Source organism: Lemur catta, chromosome 9 (assembly GCF_020740605.2).
Source record: "Lemur catta isolate mLemCat1 chromosome 9, mLemCat1.pri, whole genome shotgun sequence".
Taxonomy (NCBI): Eukaryota; Metazoa; Chordata; class Mammalia; order Primates; family Lemuridae; genus Lemur; species Lemur catta.
In genome coordinates this window covers 846,854-873,189 of record NC_059136.1, presented here as the reverse complement: position 1 = coordinate 873,189, position 26,336 = coordinate 846,854, and the positions used below count along the sequence as shown (strand labels likewise).

At 48.6% G+C, this 26,336-nt stretch overlaps 1 long non-coding RNA gene across 9 annotated transcripts; it reads left to right on the top strand.

The window, feature by feature from the left end:
* The first annotated feature begins 637 nt into the window (after positions 1-637).
* On the top strand, positions 638-25,566 carry LOC123644800. 9 transcript variants are annotated; one of them, XR_006737272.1, is made up of 12 exons: positions 638-1,309; positions 2,533-2,559; positions 2,643-2,833; positions 2,952-3,120; positions 3,636-3,794; positions 6,261-6,466; positions 6,773-6,928; positions 10,357-10,427; positions 10,853-11,101; positions 14,362-14,539; positions 16,354-17,086; positions 25,361-25,566. It is a non-coding gene; the product is annotated as an uncharacterized LOC123644800 (long non-coding RNA). The 9 variants fall into 9 exon arrangements; XR_006737277.1 differs by lacking the exon at positions 25,361-25,566 and having other exon boundaries at positions 16,354-16,506; positions 16,917-17,251; XR_006737269.1 differs by lacking the exon at positions 25,361-25,566 and having other exon boundaries at positions 16,354-17,251.
* The last annotated feature ends 770 nt before the right edge of the window (positions 25,567-26,336 follow it).

Here is a 26,336-nt window from a genome sequence, read left to right as displayed (position 1 = left end):
AGAGGTTGGAAACTGCTGCATTGCACTCTCCTTTGTACGGAGCTTAGCCGTGGAGCTCACGGGCAGCGGCTCCAGAAAAAGGGTGTTTGGAGGAGGAACTTAAGGAATGAATAGTAAGAATCTGTGCTGGTCCTCGGACAAGGAGATTTCCAGATGCAAATGCCACGCTCATTCCCCTGAGAGAGCGAGGAGGCTGGGTGCTGGGGGGGGTGGGTGCTCACTCGAGCTGAGAGTCCTGGCTTCTGTCTCTGCCACATGACCTTCAGGAAAGGTGAAAATCTTTTTTCTTCTAAGAGTCAGTGCATGACTTAGGATTCTAGGAACAAAAACTCATTCTGCACACAGGTGTCTAGCTCACATTCCATTGAGGAAACTATTCAAACACACGGTTTACTCATCTATAAAGTGGGACCACAATATACTATTAATAATAAAGTGGAGATTAAATAAGGTGATTCAAGTGTGAGCAGAGCACGTGGCAAGCACTCAGTGGACGTGAGCTGTGGTCATTCACATGCATGTTGACATGGGGCACATTTATGGACACTTCAGATGCATATTCACACGTGCACATATATGCATGTGTATGTGTCTTCACACACACACACACACACACACACACACTCAGAGGTTTGTTGAAATTCCCAAACAAAAAATTAGTTTCAGGTGTGTGTGTGTGTTTGCATTCGGGTCTGAGTGGGGCCAGGGTGAGACTGAGTGGAGGGTAGGTGACACCACCCAGCTCACCCAGGACGTGCCCGGCTATGCCCTCAGCGGCTTCCTGCTGCCTCTCGGGTGTCACTGCTCTTCAGCCTGAGTGACCACATTGCCCCAGTGGCATCGGGCAGCCAGTCCAGGTGCACAAGCCATCACGAGGACCTGCCAGTGCAGGTGTGTGAGCCATCACCAGGACGTGCCCTGGCAGCCAGAAGCGGAACGTGGCAGCAGCATGAGTAGAGGAGCTGTGCCCCTCAGCCGCCTCCTGCCCGGGCACCACCGTCTGGGGAAGCAGAGAGGGCAGCTCCCTGTCTGCTCTGCCTCTGCTCTGCTGGTCCAGGGCCTGGAGAACCCTCCCCACACCAGCCCTTTGCTCGAACACCACCCCTGCTCCAAGGCCTGGCTCAGACGCTGTTTCCTCCCGGAAGACTTTTGGATGCCCTACTCACCTCTTCTGAGCCTTCTTATGTGAACCTCTCATGGAGTGTGGCCTGTGCCACTCGTCCCCACAGAGCTCCTGCAGGAGCCTGGTTGTCGCAGACCTCCACATCAGGCTACGCTCAGAGAACATCTGGTCAACAGAGCTGCCCAGGTACCCTGGCTCCACACGGTAGCTCTCCTGAATTCAAGTTTGATCAGATCACACCATTTCCTTGCTTTAACCCCTTTCGTGACCCCCCTGGCACTTAGGATGAGATCCATTGTCTGTCTCCTGTCTCCAGATGATGTGGGGTGACCCCTCCCTGCCTCTGCAGCCGCACTGCTCCCCAGCGCAGGGAGAGTGCTGGCTCATTCCTGCCTCAGGGCCCTTGCACATGCCAGGCCATCTGCATGGAATTTCCCTGCCCTTCACCTGGCCACTGCTCAGACTGCAGGGCTGAGCTTAAATGTCACTCAGGGAAGTCTTCTCTGACATCCCCTCACCTTACCCACCATTCACCTGAGACTATCATGGACTTGTCATTCATCACTATTTTAATTGCTATTTGTTTTGTGATGTAACCTGAGCATCCCCACTAGAACCTCAGGAGGGCTGGTTGAGTCTGTCTTGTTTGACGCCGTGTCTGCAGCATTGAGCACAAGGTCTACATTGAGCAGGTCCTCACAAGTCATTATTTCTGTGACAAGATGGAAGAGAGGCACATGCAGCGAGGCCTGAAAGATCTGCCTTTTGGGCTCACCTTCCTCCTGAGGTTGCCCTTTTTGCACTTCCTGTTTTGGAATCCAAGCCGGCCCAGAGTTGAGTTCTTTACTTGTGGAGCACAGTTTTTTTGTGCTATGGGCCTGACCCTGAGGCAGCTGCTGGCAGGCCCCTGCTCAGAGCCCTCGGGTCTGGGGTTCAGTGCGAGCTGGCCACTTCCCAGACGTGAGGTCTGCAGCTCCTGGACCTTGTATCCAGCAGGCTGTGAGTGCTGAGAGACTAACGGCTCACCGCCAGCTCCTCACCATGCGTGACTCCACCAACTCCCTCAGGCGTGGGTCACCCCAGGGAGTGTATTCTACTCCATTTCCCAGAGTGTTCCAGTGGGGTTAAGCTCCTGTCACCCGTAAGGGCAGCCGAGGGCCTTCTCTTCCGTCTCCTTCCCCTCTCTCCTTCACACCCAAACAAACCTCTTGACCTTGAATCCTTGTTTCAGATTCTGCTTTTGGAGGAATGCAAACTAAGACAAGCACTCTTGCTAGATAATACTACACTATCCCATTATTATTACTATTGCTACTTAATAAACACTCTGAAAATGCTTCTGCACAAGTTTGCTCATCCAGTCCTCCTATGAACCCTATGTATTAAATATGCTTATCTTTGTTTTGCAGAGAAGGAAACAGAGGAATATCAGAGAGGTAAAGCAAGTTGTCTAGTGGTGAACAGCTAATCAGCCGGAGCCCTGGGATGCTGCCCAGGACACTTTCCTTTCCACCGCCAGGACCCACGAGGCTGTGCCCACGCAGCACCAAGCGGATGACAGCACAGAGACAGCGCTGACCGAAGGCCCGGGTTGCGAAGGACGTCCTCACGCCTTGAGAACATCTGCACTTACAGAGAAGCATCCGGATGGTCGGGCATGAATGTTCACACACACGTCCCTGGAGACTCACGCAGACCCACAAATTCCAGGTGTGCACACACAGACCCACGTAGGCAGAAACCTGTTAGGGACAAGTGCAATTTCCTAATTAGAAACTAACGGTAAGTGCGGCGTGTTCTACCCAGCTTCACGCCCTCAATCTTGCAGAATGTGGGGGCTTCCTCGCGTCATCTGGACCAGTCTTCTGTGTCTGAACTGTCCTGACACCTGAACCGGCACAGAATGAGGCCCTGTCAGCTAAGAAGGGCCACTTGCTAGCCATCGAGTGGGCTGTGCCGGATGCTGGGACAGTGACAGCTTCTCAGAATAAGATAAGGTTTGTTTATTTATTTATTTATTTATTTATGTTTGACAGCTGGAGGTTTAAAATTGCATGGTGGAACTAATAGGCCCTTTCTGTCTCGTAATTATGTTTGTCATGATACAAACCCTTAAATGTTTGGCTGCTGGTCTTGGATGCAACTCCCGGCATCAGAGGGAACCGCAGTGCCCTGACAGCCATTATGCCGAGGCCGAGGCGAGTCCCCGTGCGGGGCCGCTGCTCTCAGCACGTGCAGCGCGGGGTCACGATCGGAAGCAGGGCTGTGTTCTCCGTGGAGCCGTCACACGAGCCCGGGGACTGGGAGGCAGCAGCTACCCAGGAGCCCTTGGGACTCGGGTGGGTCCCGGGGCTCCGCTGTTTCCGCCTTCGCTGGAAACACGCGGAGCTGTCAGGTGCCGCAGTCCGGGAAAGGGCGGCCCAGCAGTGACCTCACGACACGGAGTCATCGCTGCTCCTTCCGCGGAGCGGTCACAGAGAACTGAACTTTAAATTGTGCGATCTCGACGCAGGTGGGTGTTGAGACCGTTCTGCCGGGAGCAGCCTTTGCGCAGGTCGGGGCTGGGCCGCACTGAGCATGCGTGGAGCGGGGCTGCGGAGCCGGCGAGCTAAACGTCAGCGCGAGCCTCGTGAATGCAGTGTTGGAAGATCTTACGACATTATGTTTCTAGGTAGTTTGGGCTTCCTGAGTTACTTAAGGAACTTCATTTTTTTTCCATAAAAAATATTTTAGAGCTCTTTGGGTCACAAGTGAGAGAAATGAATGCCCTTATTAAGGTGGAGGGGGATGTTTTATAAGTGAGGCGAGATGACCTAGTAGAGAAATTAGGTATTTTCTCCTTCCTTCTCTCAAAGGGCTAGAAAAAGGCTAGCTCCTCTATTTTAGAGGCAGGATATATTCTTTGTGCTGGGGGAGAAGAGGATTTTTAAAAGTCAGTTTTAAATATCAGCTTATTTGAGATAATTTGCATATAATAAAATATATCAATTCAAAACTGTCATCTGATGAGCTTTCATAAGGACATACAGTGTGCATCCATCACAATCATCATGGGGAACATTTCCGTCACCCCTGTATGCTGCTTTGTAGCCAGTCCCCTCACCATCCCTGGTGTCACTGATCTGCTTTCTGTCATCGCTTTGCTTTGTGTAGATTTCATATAAATCGATTCTACAGTATCTGTTGATGTCCGACTTCTTTGGCTTAGCATATGCTTCTGGGAGCCATTCCTGCTCTTGTATACATAAGTAATTCTTCCTTTTCATTGCAGAGTAGTAGTCCCTTGCACAAACAGAACATAATTCATTTATCTGTTGGGCAGATGATAGATATTTGAGTTTCATTTCTGAATAAAGTACACACCTTTGTGTGAAATTATGTTTCCTTATCTCATGAGTCAATGTCTAGGAGTAGGATTGCTGGGTCATAGAGTAACTTCATGTTTAATTTTATAAGAAACTTTCAGACTTTGAAGTGGCTGTGCCATTTTGGATTCCCACCATCAGTGTATGACAGTTTCAGGTATCCCGTGTCCTCAGCAACACTTAGTATTGTCAGTCTTTAATTTTAGCCCATTCCGTTGAGCATGTAGGGTGTATCTCAATGTGGTTCTAATTTACATGTCTCTAATGAATCTTTTCATGTACTTACCACTTGTTTATCTTCTTTGGTGAAGTGACTAGTAAAATTATTTGTCCATTTTAAAAAATTAGGATTGATTCTCTTCCTATTATTTAGATAAGTATTCTTTATATATTTTGGATATAAGTCCTTTATCAGTTATATGGGTCTTTAAAATTTCAAAATATTAAGGTGGTATAAATGTTTTTGGTTACATGGGTCACTTTTATAATGCTTCAGTAATGGCTGTAAGTGTGCCCATCATCTAAATAGTGTTTATTGTACCCATTAGGTGGGGTTTTGCCCCTCCCTTCCTCCTTGCTCCTACCTGCTTGATTTCCTCTGAGCTTTACTTCCTTCTGTGCACACATGTGCTCATCAGTTAGTTCCAATTTAATAGCAAGTACATGTGGTGTTTGTTTTTCCATTCTCTAGATACTTCACTGAGGAGAATGATCTCCAGTTCCATCCAAATTGTTGCAAAAGGCATTAATTCATCCTTTTTTGTGGCTGAGTAGTACTCCATGGTGTACATGTACCACATTTTATTAATCCACTCATGTATGGATGGGCACTTGAGTTGATTCCACATCTTTGCAATTGTGAATTGTGCTGCAATAAACATTGGAGTGCAGGTGTCTTTTTGATAAAAATACTTCTTTTCCTTTGGATAGATACCCAGTAGTGGGATTGCTGGATTGAATGGTGGGTCTACTTTTAGTTCTTTGAGGAGTCTCCATTCTGTTTTCCATAGAGGTCCCAACATGCAGTCCCAACAACAGTGTATAAGTGTTCCTTTCTCTCTGCATCCATGCCAGCATCTATTGTTTTTGGACTTTTTAATGAAAGCCATTCTAACTGGGGTAAGGTGATATCTCCTTGTGGTTTTAATTTGCATTTCCCTGATGGTTAGTGACGTGGAACATTTTTTCCTATGTTTGTTGGCCAATTGCCTGTCTTCTTTTGAAAAGCTTCTTTTCATGTCTTTGCACACTTTTTAATGGGGTTGTTTGTTTCTTTCTGCTGATTTGCTGGAGTTCTCTGTAGATTCTGGATATTAGCCCTTTATTAGATGTATAGTTCGCAAATATTTTCTCCCATTCTGTAGGTTGTCTGTTTGCTTTGTTGATTATTTCCTTAGCTGTGGAGAAGCTTTTTGGTTTACTCTAATCCCATTTATTTATTTTTCTTGTTGCTGTAATTGCCATTGGGGGTCTTAGTCATAAAATCTTTGCATAGGCCAATATCTAGAAGAGTTTTTCCTACATTTTCTTCTATAATTCTTTGGTTTCATGCCTTACATTTAAGTCTTTTATCCATCTTGAATTAATTTTTGTGAGTGGTGATAGACAGGGGTCCTGTTTCACTCTCCTGCATGTGGCTGTCCAATGTTCCCAGCACCATCTATTGAACAGGGCTTCTCTTCCCCAGTGCACACTGGTGTCTGCTTTGTCAAAGATCAGCAGCAGCAGGAAGGTGGCCTTGGAAGTCTCAGCTCAGTCCACTGTCGCTGCAGGGTGCGGAGGGAGAGTCTGGGAGGACAGGCAGCACCCCGCTGCATGGGTCCCTCTCCCTGGACCGAGGCCACGGACATCCATGCTCTGGACCACACTAGTTATGGGGCCTCCCGTGGTCTGGGCAGGTGTGGGGACCATCTGCGTGGAGACGGGTGATGCGAACCGAAGGGCTTGAGCTCCCTGGAGTGGTCAAGGGCCCCTACAGGTGGGAAAGCAGCATGGTAACCGCCTTGTCCACTGGGGCTGTGGTCACAGGGTGGGGGCGGGGCCTCATGGGGGTCTGGGGGTGGGGGCGCTGGGAGTCCGATGCTTTACTTTCAAGAAGGTCCCAGTTCAGTGGCTGCAGCAGCGCTTGGGCTGGTGGGGTTGGAAAAGCCTCTAAGCGGCTCACTCAGTTGATGACGGAGGATGTGGGGAGGAGGAACGAACCCCACCTGCCCTTCGCTGGGCTCCGAGCTTCCCCGGGTTGGTCTTTGCTGATATGTTTTTTTTCTCCTGTTCTGCTTCACAGTTTCTTGCCATGAGGTCTCAGGCGGGCTCTGCACCTTTCCCTCCAAACCACAGCTGAGCTGCGCCCATCCCCTCCTGCATCCAAAACCCGAACCCTTCCTTTCCTGTGGCCAATCTGGCACCGACGTCTCTAGGCAGCCATCGCCCCGCCATCCAGGTACATGGTGTGAAAATATTTTCTTCTGGTCTGCTCACCTTTTGTTTTTCTCAACAATGCATTTTACTTGCAGTGTTTACGTTTTTGAAACTTAAAAAATTTTAAACAATTTCACAATTATACAAAAATTTCAAGAATAATGCAAATAATTCCAAGATACACTTCACCCCGATTTCCCAAATCTTAAAATGTGATTACACTCGCTTGGTTTCCCTTTCTCTTTCTCTTTCCCGCTCTTTAGCCTCCAGACCTGTGTTTCTCTGTGTGTCCCCATCGTCCCTGTCCTTACAGGTCAGCTTTCTCTGGCTCTCTGAGCACCATCTCATTCCAGCCCGCGGCTCTGAGTCCCATCGCAAGAGCCTGTGGGAGAATTCAGTCTGCTCAGGCCTGGTGGGTGTTGCCTGATCTGATCAGCAGTGACCTTGGGGTGGGTCCTGTGAGAATAAACCACGGGTACATTTTCCAAGAATGAATTAAAGGATGAGAGAAGAAACAGTGAGCATCTGTTCTATGAAACAGTAAATGGTTTGAAAGTATATAGAACTTTCCAAATGAGTATTATTTTCATGCAGTTACCTTGGAATGCCAGGTGCCTTTTCCAAAACCTATGTAGCTATTTTATTGCGGACCCCAGCACTTGTCTCTGAGGACAGGCTTTAGGGTCAGGGACGTTCCTTTAAAGAAAATCAGTGTCTATTCTTGGTATCACAACTCCCTCTTGACTAGAACATGGTATTTTTTCACCTTTAATTGCTAGTGACAAAAACACAACTGGGATGGACACCTCAATTACCCTGATTTGATGACTGCATTTTGTGTGCCTGAATCAAAACATCACATGTGCCCTACGAAGATATACAACTATTATGTACCCATAATAATTACAAATTACAAATTACCAAAAAACCGGAAACACAACTGGATTCCCAAGAGTGTAGTTGCTGTAGGTTCAGTTGGGTTCAGGGGCTTAAACACATCACTCTCCACCCAGGCTTTCTCCATATTACAGCCCAGAATTCCCATTCTGTCATTCTCCCGGAGACAACCGACTCTAGAAGATCACAGATGCTGTCAGCTTTCTCTCTCTTGCTCTCTCCGTTTCTCTTATTTTTTTCTTCCTGTCTGTCCCCTACGCTACAATTAAAAGTTCTTAACGTGACTGTCATAGCCACAGGCAGCCCCCAAACCTGCCGTCTGTGTTGCCAGAGTAATGGCCTCCAAAACACGTCCGTGTCCTAAACATCCCTGGACCCTGAGAACATGTCACCTTGCCTGGCAAAAGAAACTTGGCAGATGTGATTGAGGATCATGGGATAGGAAGATTACCCTGGATTATCCGGGTGGGCCCAGTGTCATCATGAAGGTCCCTGTAAGAGGGAGGAGGACAGTCACGGTGGAAGGAGGAGAAGGGAGGACCAAGCAGAAGGTGGAGCAAGGGGCCCCAGGCCAGGCAACGTGGGCAGCCTCTGGAAGCCCGAAAAGGCAAGGAAACAGATTCTACCCTAGAGCCTCGTGGAGGAACCAGCCTGCTGACACCTTGACTGTAGCCCAGTGAAACTGATTTCAGACCTCTGGCCTCCGGAACCGTAAAAAAGTAAGTTCAAGTTGTTTCAAGCCACAAAGTTTGTTGGATTTGTTACAGCCGCTATAGGAGGTTAATACACAATCCGAAAGAAGAGAGACCTTTTTCTCCAACATTGATATGCTAAATCTCATAGAGGTTTTCTAAATTGCTTTACCTGGGCCATATACCCACTTTTGGGGCTGAACACACCAGACAGAAAGACGAGGCAGCATGAGTGACGACCTTGAACTCGGAACTCAGCAGGTGCGCGGGTGTAAGGGGAGGATCTGCACCTTGCAGAGAGAGGCGGCCGGACAGGTGAAAGACAGCCATGCTCCGGGACCCGCCCTGACTCCGGTGCCAACCGGCCTTCGCTCCCAGTGACCGCTGCAGATCAGCTCCACCGTTGGAGGGTGAAACCCTGACTGCGATGAGAATACTCAGAAGACGGTGCTTCGGGTTTGCAAAGCTCTTTCTAAGGAAGAGAGTTGTGCTGTCTCCAGAGTGCATATTTGAGTGGAGCAAACTTCATTTGCATATGTGAGATCGGATATTTCTGTTGCAAATGTTCTTTTGTGGTCAGAAGGAAGATCTGAGTTTACATTCTGAGTCTGCCACATGCCAGTCGGTGAACTCTCTAAATTTTAGTTTGTTCATCTGTAAAATGGAGATAATTGTACTTACCTATGGGCTGTTGGAAGGATTAGAGAGACGATTTATGTAAAAGCACTGTTTAAATAAAGTATGCAAAGCTGAGCACAGTTCTTCAATAAAGAACTGCTATATTTGTCTTGTTCTATATATACAACACTAGGAAATTAGTTTGAATCAGCCTGAATGGTGAGCGGGCTGAGACGTTAGAGCTCTGTATTTCAGTGCACAGATTACCAGGAGCAGACTGATAACGTGCATTGTGCCTTCTATGTATTAATATATATGCAGTGGTTTTTCTAAAAAGCTAAAAATCCTAACATTTCTGTGTTTTTTCGCTGTTTTGGTGCCTGCTCCATTCTCTGCTGAATTTTTATGTTTAACCTATTTCCCGGAACTGAGTTTCTGCTCAGTGGGAGTCGCTATGAAAAGCCAGAGGAGGAGGTGAAGGTTCCATGTGCCTGGCTGCAGCCCGTTCCACCCCCCCCCCTCCCCCGTCCTGGAGCATTGACGACGCCAATGGCTCTGTGGCTCCCAGAATCTGCTCCAGGGCTGTTCGTGCCTCGCCACACTCCACCCCATGCCAAGCTTTCCTGTCCCGCGTGTCCCCAGACCAGCCTCACTCTGCCTGGGCCTTCTCTGGCTTCCCCTCTGACACTTCTGTTACCCATTTTGGTGCTCCCTGACTTACCACCCACCTGAGTGACAGCCTTATTTTGACCCTTGGCCTCAGCATCTCTCGCATGAACCGTCAGGCCTTCCTGGTGTCCTCTGGGTTTGACTCCTGCTGCGGTTGTTGGTTGGAGGCTGGGAGGGGTGCTGACACATGGCCCCCAGGGCCGTGCATCTGGGCAGCCAGGCTGTATCTGAAGTGAACTCCAGCCCAGGAGCCAAAAGATGAAAAAAATAACCATGGCGTGTGAATGGGCCAGAGAGCCACTAAGAGATTTTATAGGAAAGAAAATGTAGGTCAAGGGAGGGGGAACACTGAGGGCCCAGACCCAAAAGAACTTCCTTCTGCTCAGGACCTGGCCGCACGGGCCCCTGTGCTGAGCACCGCTGCGTCCGGCTCAGACCCTCCGTGCAGGGCTGGGGCACCCTCACACCAGCTGCTGTGGGTGTCGGCTGCTAAGGGCTCACAGCCACCCCTCTCTGGAGACCTGCCCTTGGTCAAGGGACCTCCTTCCATCTGACAGGTCTTCTCCTCCCCCAGGGAGCCCACAGCCAGTGGCTGGCTTACGCGGGAGCCAGGGCGGAAGCCTTTCCTCCTGCCTCAGCTCTGCTGTAAGTCCCCCTCGGGTTCTCCCTGGGACGGGCTGGTGCCAGGCTACCGCTGAGACCACATCCTTGCTTAGCTCCTCCGCCTCCCTCACCCCTTCTGAGAGCATCTGTTGATAAATCACAGGTACCACAACCCAAGTCCAGGCTCTGCTTCTAGGGAAGGTGACCCAAAACATCATCTTTTAGACTTACCACGTTTCCTCTGCTAAATGGCCTTCGTATGGGCTGGTCCCTTTGCCTAAAACACTCTTCCTCACCCCATCCCCCTAGTTAACACCCCCCATCCTTCGGATCTCAGTGGGCATCGCGTCCTTGGGGAAGACTTGGCTTCCCTGACTAGGTTGGGCTCCCCGGTGTAGACGCCCCAGCTGCACAGGGTCCCTCTCCAGTGAGTCAGTTGTCACAGCTGCAATTTGGCCTTTATCTAGGTGGCTATTTGAAGAACGTGTGGCTTTCCCATTTGAGTGCACATCCCATGAGGACTGGAACCGTGCCTGCCTTTCCTCTCCACCACACTCCTGGTGCCTCACTCCATGCCTGGCACGTCGTGGGGACTCAGAAATAGTTGTTGAAGAAACGATGTGAATGGATTAAAGACGAGAGAAGACTTGAGAGCAAGCGAAGGAGGAGACAGCTAGGAGGCCAGCCCTGCCCGTGCTGCCAGGAGGGCGTGTGTGGTGAGGGCCCTGGGTCTGGCAGCCCGCAGGTCACTGGACCCTGACGGGAACACAGTCACAGGGTGGGAGAGGCTGGAGCTGAGCCACCGAGGGCTGAGGGCAGAGTGTGGGCAGCTGGGGGAGTGCGGATGACTCTTCCTAGACTGGCAGGGAACCAAGAACAAGTGTCCAGGTTTACTCTTCTCCTACAGAGATGGGTTTTCACTCTGAGCAGGGATCTCCTTACCTGCCACTCGTTTCCCCTCCAGCACGTCACTGGTAAGCTGGTGACTCTTCTGAATCCCCAGGGGAGGTGGGGCTTTCGTGGCCTCCCTAGTGTCGTGCACGCCTGTCCCCTGGCATCGCAACAGCCGCTGCCCATGCGAGGAAGCTGCAGCCTGTCTTCGAGCACAGGTGACCGTTGTGCAGCAGGGCAGTCGGGCTCCAAGGACAGCCTGGTGCCCAGTGCCTCCCACCAAGGTGGCTGGTGTCCACTCCCAGGCCCACCAGGAGTGCTGATACCCTGGGAAAGGTGGGACTGGGGTCTAGCTGGTCACTCAGGGTTTCTTTCAAGGTCTAGAATAGGAGCAAGTCAAGTAAGAGTCGATGGACACTGGTCATTTTCATAGAACTAAATTTGGCGTTTAGAGGAAGGACCTCAGGCTCATTTCAGCTCTATGGTATTGGAAGTGTCCAGACCCGTGTTTGCATTGGATTGAATGGCTTCTAGCGTCACAGCTTGTAGCGTATTAAGTTCAGCACCCCCTGCATATCATGTAGCAAGATCCCTGCAAAGTAACCTCAATCCTCTGGATCAATACTTTCAGTGATTTCCCTGCTTCCTGTGATGGTCAGTGCAATCTTCGAACGACTCTTCAACTAATGTTTCTGTCAAGCTCTGCTTTTTCAAAAATAGCTCTCCCTTTCCATTAAATAAAAGCCTTTCTTCCCCATTGCTTTTCACTGGCCCATCTCTCCTCTGGCACGTGAAACACAGAGCTACAGAACATTTTGACTGTCAAGGGGCCTCCGTCCACACCCCGTGAGTCCCATGGAGGTGACCCCTGTGTGCTCTGTGAGCAGGTCTCTTTCTTTAAGAATGAAACGTTTGTCCTGAGTGAAGGATCATGGAAAAGAAGGATGGGTAGAAGCCTCTAGACTGCTCTGCAGTCTAAGGAAAATTTGGCAAAGCCATTGGGGAATTCTTGAACTAAAGTCAGCCATTAGAGAAGTTTTGTATCTTCTAGGAATAGGCCTGCCTCAGTAGTCCTGCTGCGCTTAGTGTCTGTGGCTGGAAGCAGCTTTGGGAAGCTTTACCTGGCGCAAACGTAGCCGTGGATTTCAGAGATGGCCTGAGTCCTCGGGCAGTTACTCTCCCTGCAGCTGCAGATCTGTGAGCTGCATACTCGTGGCCCTCACACCAGACTCTCCTCTGCATCTGAGACAGTCACCCGCCTTGTACTTCCTGTGAAGGGTGTTGGTGACCACAGATGTGCACATAGCCACACCTGGAGTCCAGCTGCACCTGTGCCCCGGCTCACTCACAGGTGCTGCCTCTGCTGCCCTGTCCTCCCCGGGAGTGAGAGCTGGTATGTGCAGCTGTTGAGTCTGGTGGCGACACTGACAGTAGCTCCGGCTAGGGGGGAACGCGGCAGGATTGCCAGGTACATGGTACACTTTGGTCCAAAGGGTTTTCCCTCCCATCATCTCATTTGATTCTCACCTAAACCTTGTGAAAGTGTCGTTCAGGGATCTCCACTTTACAAATGGAGACACCAAGACTTGGAAAAGTTGAGAGAGCCAATCAGTCACATGGCCCCTAAGTGGGGGAAACTGGGACCTAAATCAAGGTGTCTCACTCCGGATCCCGGGACATTTCCATGGTAACACCCATGGTGGTTGAGGGCTGGGAACAAGGAGCAAGGACTGGGCTTCTCTCTCCTCTTCTGTGTCTGGTGGGTTTGTGAGCACCTCCCTCACTGCCTCCCCTTAGTCTGACGTGGCCTTGCTGAACACAGCGGGCTGTGCACTCGTGGCAGCCTCCGTCGGGCAGACAAAGAGGCCACCTACCTGTGCCTCCGTCTTAGCTGCTTCCCAGAGACAACTCGGGGGCAGCAGCTTGGGGACCTGGACACGGAGGGCTGTTTGTACAGTCAGACCCATGTAGTATTCTTCCCTGACTCCACACCAAGGCCACTTGGCACTATTCACTCATTGTCCTACTGCGTGTCTTTGTCACCAAGCAATCAGTGGGCTCGCTGCCCGGTGTGCACAGAAGCCAATACCATGGCACTGGCCTTTGAGAAAAGCAAAGCTTTATTGGGAGTCAACTGGCAGGAAGATGCAGGAAATCCTCAAATCTGTCTCCTGAGCTGGGGCTGTTGGGTTCTATAAGCCTTGGGTAACAAGTGCAATCTGACCGGATCTTGCAACAAGGGGATGCTGAGAGGTGTGCTCTGACCAGGTCCTGCCAAGAGGTGACCACAGGCTTGATCTGCGTGGGTCCTGATCCAGCCACGTGGTCTCCACTCCTCAATCCAGGCCTGGATCCTGGGTCGGAGCACTGAGGTTCTGCCCAGGGTTGCACACTTGGTCCATCTGGGCATGCTCAGGTTATGTGACCTTCAACCTGGGAGTCCACAGCAACTGAAATACAACGTGCAGCTTTGTCACGTGAAAGTTGCACTAGACTGGTCTGGTGTGGGTATAGGTTACGTCAGAAATCCTAGCTTGCTAAACAAGATAGTGGGGAAGTGTCACCTCCGCCTTCTCCTCCCGGGTTTCCACACATCTGTGGCTGATGACCTGTTTCCAAAGCCCAGGTTCTCTGTTGTGGGCTTAGCTTTTCCCATGGCGGTGGCGGGTGGCAGGTAGCAGGTGGCAGGTGGAGTACAGCAGGGTGGGGGGAAGGGGTTGAAGAGAGGGAGAGTCTGAGAGCTTGGGATCAAACTCCCAAGGTTAGTTCCAAGGTGAGAGGTCTGTTGTCTTCAACTCAGAAAAGAAGACAGCCTCTTCTATTCCTACCTTGTGGGATGGAAATCCTGCCCTTCCCGCTGGGTACCACGGAGCAAAAGGTTCTGGCCAAGCACTTCCAAAGTATCAGAAAACTATTGACAACAAAGACATAGTATAGCCGGAGAGAGAATCAAAGCCCCCTGATTTCTGCTCTGATAATAACAAGCATTGTCATATGGTAACTAACGTGTTTTCTCGTACAACAGCCTACAAAGCACCAGTTGTGTGAGTCGCTGTGTTGCACTTACCTTCTTCACTCCTTTCAGGTCTCTGCCTGCAGTGTCACCGGTGAGCCCGTGGAGAGGAGACCTGCAAGCCCTCAGTGTGTCATCAGTTCCCCTGATTACTACGTGAGAAATGTGCAAAGCGTAGGTCTGGTCCTCACGGGATAAGTCCACAAAGAATGCATGGAGTACATGGCTGAACCTGGATTTCAACTACAAGGTAGTCAGCCTCCACTTTAAGTTCATTAAGAGGAAAAAATAAATTTATTTAAAGCATAGTCCATTTTTAGGACATAGATGTGAGAATGGTACTCTGTCTGATGCAACTGGATATACTAGCTATTAACTCACCGAGAGACAGCTGCGGTCTATGTGAACATTTAAATTCAATCAGACTAAGCATCTCCAACCATGTTTTTGCTGGGGAGAGAGAAGTTAAGCGATGCTGTTCTAATTTGCATATGCAAATATGGCCTATATAATATATATTCCTGGTTCATTATCATGTATGTACAATCAGAAGCCAATTTTCTTCTTTTCAAATAAGCCCCACAGCTGAGCATTCAGCTTTGCCTGGCTGCTCATGAAAACTAGTATCAAAGGAAGGAAAAAGCACTTTTGTATACATGGTTGAGCTTATCAAGAAGTTTAAAGTCTTTGCAGGGCAGATTAGCAGCTCTGTGTGTGTGTGTGTGTGTGTGTGTGTGTGTGTGTGTGTGTAAACGTGTGTGTTGGGTAGGAAACCCAAATGGATATCATTCAGTGAAAGGGCCAGTTTATGTCCGTGCCTGGCCCAGAGCATTGATTGCACTGATCCTGTAGTGTTTCTGGTTTGTAAGACTATTTGGAATGGGGGTGAGGAGAGTATTTTTGTCACTGCTTCCAGGCCTTCTGTTCCTTAATAGCTGTAGCCTGTGGGCTGATGGGTGACACAGGGACAGACAGACTAGCTTGGCTCATTGGCTGTTAGGGCACTTCATAGACTCGAGGGTGACAGAGCATAACAGGAAGAAACAACACAGTGTCTTTAGTTCAATGCAGCACATTTTGACCAAAGTGTCCACAAATCAAAATCCCATCATTGAAACCAAAAGAAGCAAAACAAGGACCCATGAAAAGCACAAAGGGACAATCATCATCAAGATCTGAGGCCAGCCCTGGTGGTCATCAAGATCTGAGGCCAGCCCTGGTGGCTCACGCCTACAATCTCAGCACTTTGGGAGGCCGAGGCAGGAGCCTCACTTGAGGCCAGGCGTTTGAGACCAACCTGAGCAACATAGTGAGACCCTCTGTAAAGAAAATTAGCCAGGTGTGGTGGTACACGCCTGTAGTCCCAGCTACTTGGGAGGCTGGGAGGCTGAGGCAGGAGGATTGCTTGAGCCCAGGAGTTCAAGGCTGCAGTAAGCTGTGATCGTGCCACTGCACTCCAGCCTGGGCAAGAGAGTGAAACCTTGTCTCCCAAAAAAACAAAGAAAAGGAAAAAAAATTCCAGCTGCCATTTTTTCAGACATCGACAAGCTGACCTTAAAATTCATTCTGAAATGCACAAAAACCCAGTATAGAAAAAAAATCATCAGAGAACTCACTTCTCCACTTCAAAACTTACTACAAATCTACAGTAATCAAAATAGTGTGGTATTAGCGCAGGGATAAACATACAAGTTGATGGTACAGAATTGAGAGTCCAGAAAAAAACCTTTACAATTATGGTCAATTGATTTTTGATAAGGGTGGTAAGACATTTAAGTGAGAAAAAATATTCTTTTCAACAAACTGCCAGGACAACTGGGTATTCACATGCAAAAGAGTGACCTCAGACTCCTACTTCACAGCATGTGCAAAAATTAACTTGAAAGGAATCAAAGACCAAAATGTCAAAGCTAACCTTAAAAACTCTTAGAAGAAAACATAGTAGTGAATCTGCATGACCTTGGGTTAGGAAGTGGTTTCTCAGATATGAAATTAAAAGCAAATGTGACAAAAGAAAAATAGATATAGTGGACTTTATCAAAATTAAAAATTTTTGTGTTTCAGAGGACACCATCCAGGAAATGAAAAGACAACTCATGGGATGGAAGAAAATATTTGCAAGTCATATATCTGATAGGGAACTGGTATTCAGAACCCTACACTCAACAGTAAAATTAAAATGGGCAAAGGATCTGAATAGACATTTCTCCAAATAAGGTATAAAAATGGCCACATAAGCAGGTGAAAAGGTGCTCAACCCATGAGTCATTAGGGAATTGCAAATGAAACTACAATGAGATACTGCTTCCCACCCCCAGTATGGCTGAGACAAACCAGACAGATAATAGCAAATGTTGAAGGGCATGTGTAGCAACTGGAGCTCTCAGACATTGCTGTGGCGACGGAAATTGTGTGGCCACTTTACGAAAGCAGTTTGGGAGTTCCTTAAATGTTAAACATGGTTACCATGTGATCCAGCAAGTAAGAGACGTGAAAATACGCATCCACACAAAAACAACTATGTGAATATATGTAGCCTAATATGTAGAAGATAAATAGCTAACATTTAGAAACAATACAAGTACCTATCACCTGATGAATGAACAAAATGCTGTATATCCCAACAGTGGAATCGTGTTCAGCCACCAAGAGGAATGAGCACTGGTGTGTGCTCCGTGGATGGACCTTGGGAACAGTGTCCTCCGTGAAGGAAGCCACACACAGAAGGCCGTTTAGTGTGTGATGCCACTTATACGAAGTGTCCAGAACAGGCACATCCGTCCAGACAGAAAGGACGGTATGTTGTTTAGGGCAAGGTGGTTGGGGGCGGGGGATGGGAGGTGACTGCCAATGCATGTGGCGTTTCTTTTCAGAATGATAAACATGTTCTACACGATTGCTGCACAGCTCTGTGAATAAACTAAAAACCATTGAATTGTACAATTTAAGTTAATGAATTGTAGGGTATGTGAATTATATATCAATAAAGCTGTTAAAAAAACGGAAAGGGAAAAAGACTATGCATTTCCCTCCCCGTGTCATCTCTCCTCTCAGAGATAACGCTGTGAGTGGCATCCCCTCCAGTCTGTGTGAGATTATGTAATTCCTAAGCTGTGGTTAAAAAGGCCCCTTGACTTCTTTGGTCGGGACAGGCCCCGAGGGATGCAGGCTGTCGCTGCCCTGCGGAGGGAGAAGATGGAGAAGTGTAGGAGCAGGTGCGAATCTGAAGATGCGTCCCCTAACTGGGCAGGCCCAGAGCCGAGGTCTCAGGAACCTGGTCCCAAGTTGGTCCTAATTCTTACATCCGGGCACAGCTTCGTATCCTGGGCAGCCCAGATGGGTTTAGTGAGACTGAAGGACCCCGGGCTCATTTTGGGCAGATAACCGTGGAAAAGGGAAATGGGTGAAGCCGGCCAAACTACCCCACGTGTGGGCCTCCCTCTGTCGTGAGGCCCACCTCCCCGGGTGGCGTCCCCTGTGGTGAGGCCCACCTCCCCGGGTAGTGTCCCCTGTCGTGAGGCCCACCTCCCCGGGTGGCGTCCCCTGTGGTGAGGCCCACCTCCCCGGGTGGCGTCCCCTGTCGTGAGGCCCACCTCCCCGGGTGGCGTCCCCCCTCCCCGGGTGGTGTCCCTCTGTCGTGAGGCCCACCTCCCCGGGTGGTGTCCCCTGTCGTGAGGCCCACCTCCCCGGGTGGTGTCCCCCTGTCGTGAGGCCCACCTCCCTGGGTGGTGTCCCCTGTCGTGAGGCCCACCTCCCCGGGTGGTGTCCCCCTGTCGTGAGGCCCACCTCCCTGGGTGGTGTCCCCTGTCGTGAGGTCCACCTCCCCGGGTGGTGTCCCCTGTCGTGAGGCCCACCTCCCCAGGTGGTGTCCCCTGTCGTGAGGTCCACCTCCCCGGGTGGTGTCCCCCTGTCGTGAGGTCCACCTCCCCAGGTAGTGTCCGCGGCCTGAGCCACGCGGTCTTGGAGGGAAAGGAAACTCGCCAGGTGGAAAAGGAGGGAACAGCCATTTCAAGCAGAATGAACCACACGTCCCAAAATGGTGAGAGGACTGGTCGTGGTGTGCCCACCCTCCTGGGACCTCCTGCTGCGCCAGTACTGCAGGCTGCCGTCCAGTCTGCCCCCGCGCAGCACCCGGTCTCTGCCCACTCCACACGCGAGCTTTTGCCCAGAGCCCTTGGAAGGGCTGGTACCTTCTCCTTGTCTCTCTGCCTCGACGCCTAACCTGTGCTTTCCCGAGTGGGTGCTCAGTCGGTTCCTCGGTTCATTTGTGGATCAGCGATTAGTGTTGACGTGGCATGTAGGAGTCCTCAGCCTTCTCGAGAAAGAAACAGGTCTGTGATAAGGTGATTTGATGATTGCCCATCTGCTAAAAAGGATTAAGAATGTCTTGCTTTCTTTCAATTGGCTTATCAACTTGATAATCATTTTTTTTTTTTACCAATGGCCTTTTGCTACGCTTGTTCCAACACCCCAGCACGAGTCAGACTAGGCAAGGATGGGAGGCAGAAGGTCAGAGAGGCCATGAGGGAGGGCATGCGACAGATTTGCCTCCTGGCTGGGTGGAGGATGTTCCAGGACAGAGAGGGAAGGTCCCAATTTGAGACCATCAAGCTGACCTAAAGGAGCCTCCTGACGTGGCCTCTCTTGGTAGAATAAATACAGGTATCATCTGTGGGTGCTGTTCCGTGCTTGCCCGGTTGGTTTGGTTTTGAGGAATGCCAAGTCAAGGGAGATTGACTTTAGGATCATATATCCCCTTGGGGGCCAGAGAGCGAGCTGGATTCAGAAGCTTCTTTGGGATTGATGAACAGTTCAGCCACAAGTGGATGGAACCCTCAATTCTTGTTCCCATTACTGCAAATAGAAGTTGAACTCAATTCCCCACTCCGCCTCTCCAAGGCGTGATTTGGCAGTTGGTTGGAGTAAAGCCTGAACGCCGTGCCCCTCTGTACGGCCCGGAGGCTGTGCCGGAGCTGGCTGGCCTCATCCATCTGCCAGCAGCTCAGCCCGGAACTGAGCGCGCTCAGTTGTGAATACAAATGAAAGGAAGTGCTTCCGACCCTCGGAGAAAGAAAATGATAAATAGGCTCATTTCATTGATCCAATTTCTTTTTACTTTTTAAAATCTAATTTCAAGTTATTTCATGGAGGATGCACATTTTATTAATAAATCACTATTTTGGAAATGACAGAAAATAGAATTTAGCAAAGGGATCTTGCCCCTCTCGTATGCAGTCAACTTTGGAACACAGAAGCAGCCATGCAGGGCTCCTTCTCGCACGGGAGTGCTCTGGGGCGGTGCTCATGGGTGGCTCATCTTTCTTGTCTCCCCGCCCCGTCCTCGCCAGGAGCCCTGCGTGGCGGCGCCTCATGCAGTGTCAGGAGGTGGGGGCTAGGAGCACTGGGATCCCTGTGCCACCAGCCGCTCCCTGGCTGGCTTGGGTGGTGCATCCAGCTGCCCAGGGCTGCCCTGACTGTTCTGGTCTACAGCAACACATCGCAGCATATGGCGGACCTTTATTCTGCCAAGTGTTACCGGGGCTGGGCCAGGGTGAGACCGATGACCCTGCGCTTGAGCGACCTTGAGAGTGAGGGCCTCACTAAATTTTGTGCCCCAGGTCCCTCACTTGCCTCACCCCAATCCTGACCTGGGTATCACACGCACAGTGAACGAATGAACGTCCCTCAAGGAGAAGACGGAGGAGTTGAGCAGATAACTCTGTACATCAGCAGTTCAAGGCAAAGGAGGCAGCAATGAAGTCCACACGAGTGATTCAGGTCCCATGCGTTGGGGTTCGGAGGAAGGTGCATCATTCCCTGCTAACGGAAGCCTAGAGGACTTCCTGGAGTAGGTGAAATCTGATTGGCAGCCCTGAAGGATGTAGCGAATGAGGCAGCTCAATAATACAAATAGTAGCTAAAAAACACAGGAACGAGAGCATGTTCAAGATTGAACTTTCCTAGAAATATGACCTTAAATAAGCCACTTGGTGAATAAGAAATCTAATTTCCTGATAATTTTTAAGGTACTCTAGTGATTGCACCTATGCATAGTGGCATAGGAGCATCAGAAAAACTCCGTGCTTCCGAAAATGATGCAGAGATGGTGAGTGTGTCCCCTGAAGTTCCCTATGGACCGGGGGCTGCCTGGAAGATGCTAACTGGGTTGATAGAAATTGATTCAAGTGTTTAGCTGGGGGTGGGATGGGGTATGTTTGGGTATTAATTTTAAAGGTGGTTATTTCAGTAAGAATTTCTTATTATAAAGATTTTTGACTTCTTCATAACTTTGCCACTGATATGTCATTTCTTAGATAATGATGAATTTCTATATGTATATATAGTTTTAAAAAGAGATGGAATTGTAATATTGATACAGTTCTAAAACTTTTTTCCCTACACTTCATAGTATATCCTGGGCAAATCAACATATATAGATCTACCTAAATTCCTTTTTAAGGCTGCATAATTTTCCATTGTATGGTGGTAACATAATTTCCTTATCCAGTCCCTCGTTGGTCATTTTAGTCGTTTTCTATAAAAGTAGTTCCACAATGAGAGAACATGTACATATGCACTAAATATATGGGCCAATATATTTGTAGGGTAAATTCTTGGATGTGGAATTGAGGAGATTGTATCTATATCATCTTGAAAGATGCGTTTACCTTATTAATCATTATTAAGTTTACACTGAATGGCTGAATATGAAACATTGGCTGGGGGCAGGGAGGAAGCTACTGATGGGACAGACCTATAAGGTTCCATCTCAGGCCATCGGTTTAGGGGCTCAAGGCCTCATGTCCTGTTAGAGACACAACAGAAGTAATGCATTTACGTTGGAGAGAAGGAGATGAATTTGGATGACATGGAGTTAGAACAATAATACCTTTTTCAAAGGAGCATTGCAGAAATAATATTCTATTGTGGCATAATTTTATTTAATTTATTGAAGATAAACAGTTTCCTAGATGACAATCTCATATTTTATATTTTTCCTTGTTCTCTAGTTTTCCCTCTTGGTTGGTGACCTTGCTTCCTATTATACTGAGATACTAGGAGCAACTAAAAAGGAAATTCCAGAGGTTCCCACCACTACACTTACCTAGCATTTATGAAGATGATTATATGTCCTTTCTCCTCAACTCTATTATTTTAAGGACTTATATTAATGGACTTCTTAATATTGAACCATCTTTGCATTCCTGGAATGAATCATAACTAGTCATGATGTATTTTTTTTGTTGATGTTGAATTCTATTTGACAACATTTTTTGCAGGGACAGGGTCTTGCTCTGTTGCCTGGACTAGAGTACAGTGGCATCATCATAGCATCATAGCTCAATGCAGCCTCAAACTCCTGGACTCAAGCAATCCTCCTGCCTCAGCCTCCCGAGTAGCTGGTACTATGGGCATGAGCCACCATGCCTGGCTATTTTTTCTATTTTTTGTAGAGATGGGGTCTCACTATGTTGCCCAGGCCAGTCTTGGACTCTTGGCCTCAAGTGATTCTCCCACCTTGGCCTCCCAAAGTCTAGATTACAGGCATGAGCCACTATGCTTGGCTATTTGATAATATGTTTTTGAAATAAATTTTATTGTGAATATTTAAGGTATATAATCTGATGTTATGGAATACATATAGATAGTAAAAAGATTACTATAGTGAAATAGATTAATATATTCATCATCTCGCCTTGTTACCCAATTTTTTTACGTGTGGCAAGAACAGCTAAAACCTACTCCCTCGCACGAATCCCACGTCGAGTGCGACTTCGTTCCCCGCAGTCCTCGTGCTGTGCCTCAGCCCCCCAGGCTCCTGTGCTGCTGCGCTGATATTCCAGTGAGATTGGGTGTGTTTTTCTGTTTTTGTGAAATCTTTGCCAGGTTAGTATCGACAGATGTTTACCTTTTGCCTTTTCGTGTGCTGTGGAACACTAATCATGCAAAGAATCTGATCTTTAAGACTTTGATTAGGACTTTCCCGTGAAGCCGTTTGCACCTGGTGATTGTGCTGGCGGTCGGGAGGTGCCCACGGATAACTTTAGTTCCTGGGTGAAAGTTCCTGTCTGGACTTTATGTCTTTACTCTCGTCAGTTTTAGTAAATTATATTTTCCCAGGAAGTTATTCATTTTACCTTTCAAAAAAATACTTGTATAGGTTTTTACAAAGTAATCTCATATAATTTTAAAATTTCCTCTCTGACTATGAGTATTTCCTCTTTGACATTTATTTTGTGTATTCATGTTTTTCCTCCCCCTTTTTAATTGCTAAATTTTAAAAATTACATATTAGTTTTACAGTTTTTCTGTTTATTAATTTATTATTTTCTGCTTTTATCCTTTTAAATTTCTTCCTTACATCTGCTTTTGGTTTATTTTCTTTTTCTTTTTCTAATTGGTTGAGCTGGATATTGAATAATTTATTTTCATTTTTGTCCTTATTGATATGGTTATTTAAGGAGATATAGATTTTTCCTGTGAGCACTACTTTAGTTTTATTTCTAGATGTGCTTTCCTTATTAAGGATTTCTGGAAATTTTCTGATGTCATTTTGCATATCACCTTGACCCAAGAGTTATTTAATAAAGAGTTTTAAAAATTTTTGAGGTGAAAGGGCATATTTTAAAAATTTTGCTAGCAATTTATAGTTTTGTTATAATATGGTAAGAATTTTCTTAATGATATTTCAGTTTCTTTATTGCTTAAAATATATGGTCTATTTTCATAATTGATTTATATGCACTTGAGAAGAGGAATATTCTGAGCCGGCAGGTGCAGGCTGGGATACACAGCCGTAAGATACAATGTTTGATTGCGTATTTAGATTTTCTATATGCTTGTTAAATATTTTACCCTTGATTGGTCTAGGTCTGAGGGAAGCCAGGAAAAGAAAGAACCACATTAGTGGTCTCAAAAACTTGTGGGAATCAGAAAGGGATATTTATTGCTATCAACCAATCAACCAACCTTTACTAAGCTATTAGTTATTTTAAATCTTCTTTTAAAAAAAATCAGTGGCCACTTTATGTTGAAGAATTGCTTCCTTTCCTTACTTGTTTTCCGTCTAGCTTTCTGTCAGGTACTGCTGAACAGGACAGGACTTTTCTCTGAACAGGTTAATCACAACTGAATAAAAGAAGGTGGTTTGGAAAGAGGGTCACTAGTTTCCTTGTGCCGGTTGCACAGGTTGTCGCTGTCCTCACTGATGCCCAGACTGTGGGGTCCACGTCAGAGTCCAAGGCAATGTCACAAGCCCTTCCCTTGAGTTAGGCGCTGGCCTTACCTTTCCCTTGTAAGAGTGAGGGCCCTGCAGACTTTGTCTTGGCCAGTGGGCTCAGCCATGGGCAACGTTGCCCTGGGGGGGACACGTGGCAACGTCTGCAGACAGTTTTGGTTGCTACGACTTGGGGATGGTGTCCTACCGGCATCTGCTGCTAAACATCCTACTATGCATGAGACAGCCCCCCACAACAAGGAGTTGTCTACCCCCAAATACCAAGAATGCCACTGTTGGAAACCCTGCTCTAGACCTCAGTGGTGTGTGTGTGGGGGGGGGGGGCATGTGTATGCATGTGTGTGAGTGTGCGTGTATGTGTGTGTGTGTGTGTGTGTGTGGTGTGTGTGGTGTGTGTGGTGAGTGATCAAGGCCAGCAGTCCAGGCCAGCTGTGTCCAACATGAGTGAGCAGGTCATACCAATAAGCACCAACTTTGCCATGGGCAGATGAAGATATTAAAGAGGGAATATGAACCTCACAGGTCAACATGAAAGAATTTTCTATTCTTAGTTGGAAACAAAACACTAAAGCTACGAAAACCACCATGGTGGGGCTTGGAGGCAAGTCTGCACTGAGACATAAAACCAGTGTATCAGTCCATCCAATTCCACCGCCATCCCTGATTAGACCAGGAATCCCTCTGTCTGAGGGGATGTCTAGACAATCGTGTACATTTTTTCCCACTGTGTAGGACATTTGGTTCTAAAGTAATGATGTTTAATTGCTCTCAAGGCGCTATGCTAATCTCTAAGTGAGGTGTATTGAAAATTCGGCTGCTCACTCTTAGCAAACATGATTTGCAAGCGTTCTCGGGGATGTTATTTCAGACGGAGCTCATTAAATCCTGGCTGCACAGCAGAGCATCAGCACGGCAGAGCCACCTGTCCAACGCTCTGACACACTCAGCTACTGGGTTTGATGAAACTGTGTCTGCTTCATCCTTAAATGTTCATATTTGACTCTCCTCTGACAAGTCTTACCAGGTCACTAGATTTACAGATCACCTGTGGCAGGGTAGTTATCACTACGTTAGCGATGGACCCTGGGCGCCCATTCAGCCACGGGACAGTTCTCCAAATTCACAAGTGTCCAGGTGTGAAAATGCAGGGAGCACAGGGTGGAGACACGGCGTACCAGGCCTTTGTTCTCCCATAGGGCCCTCCTGAGAGTCCCCACTGCCATCGGCTTTGCCACCTTTTCCTTGGGCATTTGATGACCCAGTTCATTGACTGTTTTGTGTCCTGTTTCCTCTGCCTTCAAAGAAAGACCAGGATAAGGACAAGTGCTGTTGACGTAAGCAGTCTCTGTTCTCTCCAGTGTGGCTGCCCTTGTTTACCACTCCCTCTCTCCCACTCCACGCCAGAAGTCCTCAAGGACAGGGACAGATGCCTGTCCAAACACGGCTTGATAGGTCAAGCTCTGCTGGCTTGACTTCAGCCAGCGCATGTGGTTGTGGGGCTTCAACTTCCAGCTCGCCCAGGGCTGCACCAGGTCCTTAACTGAGGGAGCCTGGGGGGGATCCTGCCGGCTGGGGACTCTGCCTGTCTCAGAGTTGGCCCCAGGTGGGCAAAACACTAGGCTGCTCACTGCTTCATGCAGGGCTGCTGCCTCTGTTGGGCACTCTCGCCAGTCTCAAGCTCCCCTAGCACCTCAGTCCTTGGAGACTATCGTCCGAGTCAATCAGCCTTCCCGAAGCTCTCCCCGCTGAGGCTTTGTTTCCTCCCTCACCTCCTGGTCCAGCTCTCACTTCTCGAATTGGACCCAGAACTCCCTCTTGGTGTTCCCCCAGCAGACGTTCCACGGACTGCAAGAGAACGTTCAGTCTGGCTCCGAACGGCGTTTTCGGCAAGCCCCGACCTCCGTGTCTCGGGCCTGCGTCCAGCTCCCCGTGGAAGGCGTGATCTCTGAGTCTCCGCAGCAGGTACCGCACTCGAGCCAGAGCCCAGGCCGCCCGGTGAGAGTCGATGTTGCTGCAGCAAAATGCAGCCACCAGCCAAGAATAGTTTTACGATAAAAATTTGCCATTGTGTTCCACTCATTGGGTGCGAATAGGGATCCAGTTAGTAGCCCAGAGAAATAGTTTTTAAAAATCACCTTTCCTGGAAATAGTGAGGCGTTAGTGGAATCTGGAAGGGGTGTGGGTAGGGCTGCCTGAGGGGTCTGGCCGGGGTGGGGCGTGAGGGTGTCTGGCTGTTGGAGGTTCCAGGCTTTGCGCCTGATCCCTGCCTTCAGCTTCACAGACAGTCCCTTTATCAGCCGTTCTTCAAATGACCCCATTTGAACGTATCCCATGTGTCCTACCAGGGCCCTGCCCGGGATGGGGATTGGTCACGTTCTTGTCTACGCCCCATGGCATCTCGCTCTGCGAGAGTCTATTTACACGAGTCTCCCCGAGGACACTGGATCCCACGGGGAAGAGACCGTGTCCCCTTTCCGTGCCGCCTCTAACCAAGAGACCGTCTGGAGCTGTCTTTGTAAATACAGGGGGAGATGAGAAGCTGGGTCTCTCCTGGGCAGGTGAGGGAGAGTTCCCAAATGATGCCACCAGGCAGGCCCGTTCCACTCCTTAGCGGGGGTCTCCCCCACGCCAAGAACGGGGACCCAGGGGGCCTGGAGTCCAGCACAGGCGCCCACTGACTGTGGGTCCTGCAGTCAGTGCACATCCAGGAACCGGACTGTCAGAGCTGTGTGACTTGGGTATGTTATTTAACATTTTTATGCCAGAATCTCTATAATACAGGCACAATAATAGTCCCTTCCCTGAAAGA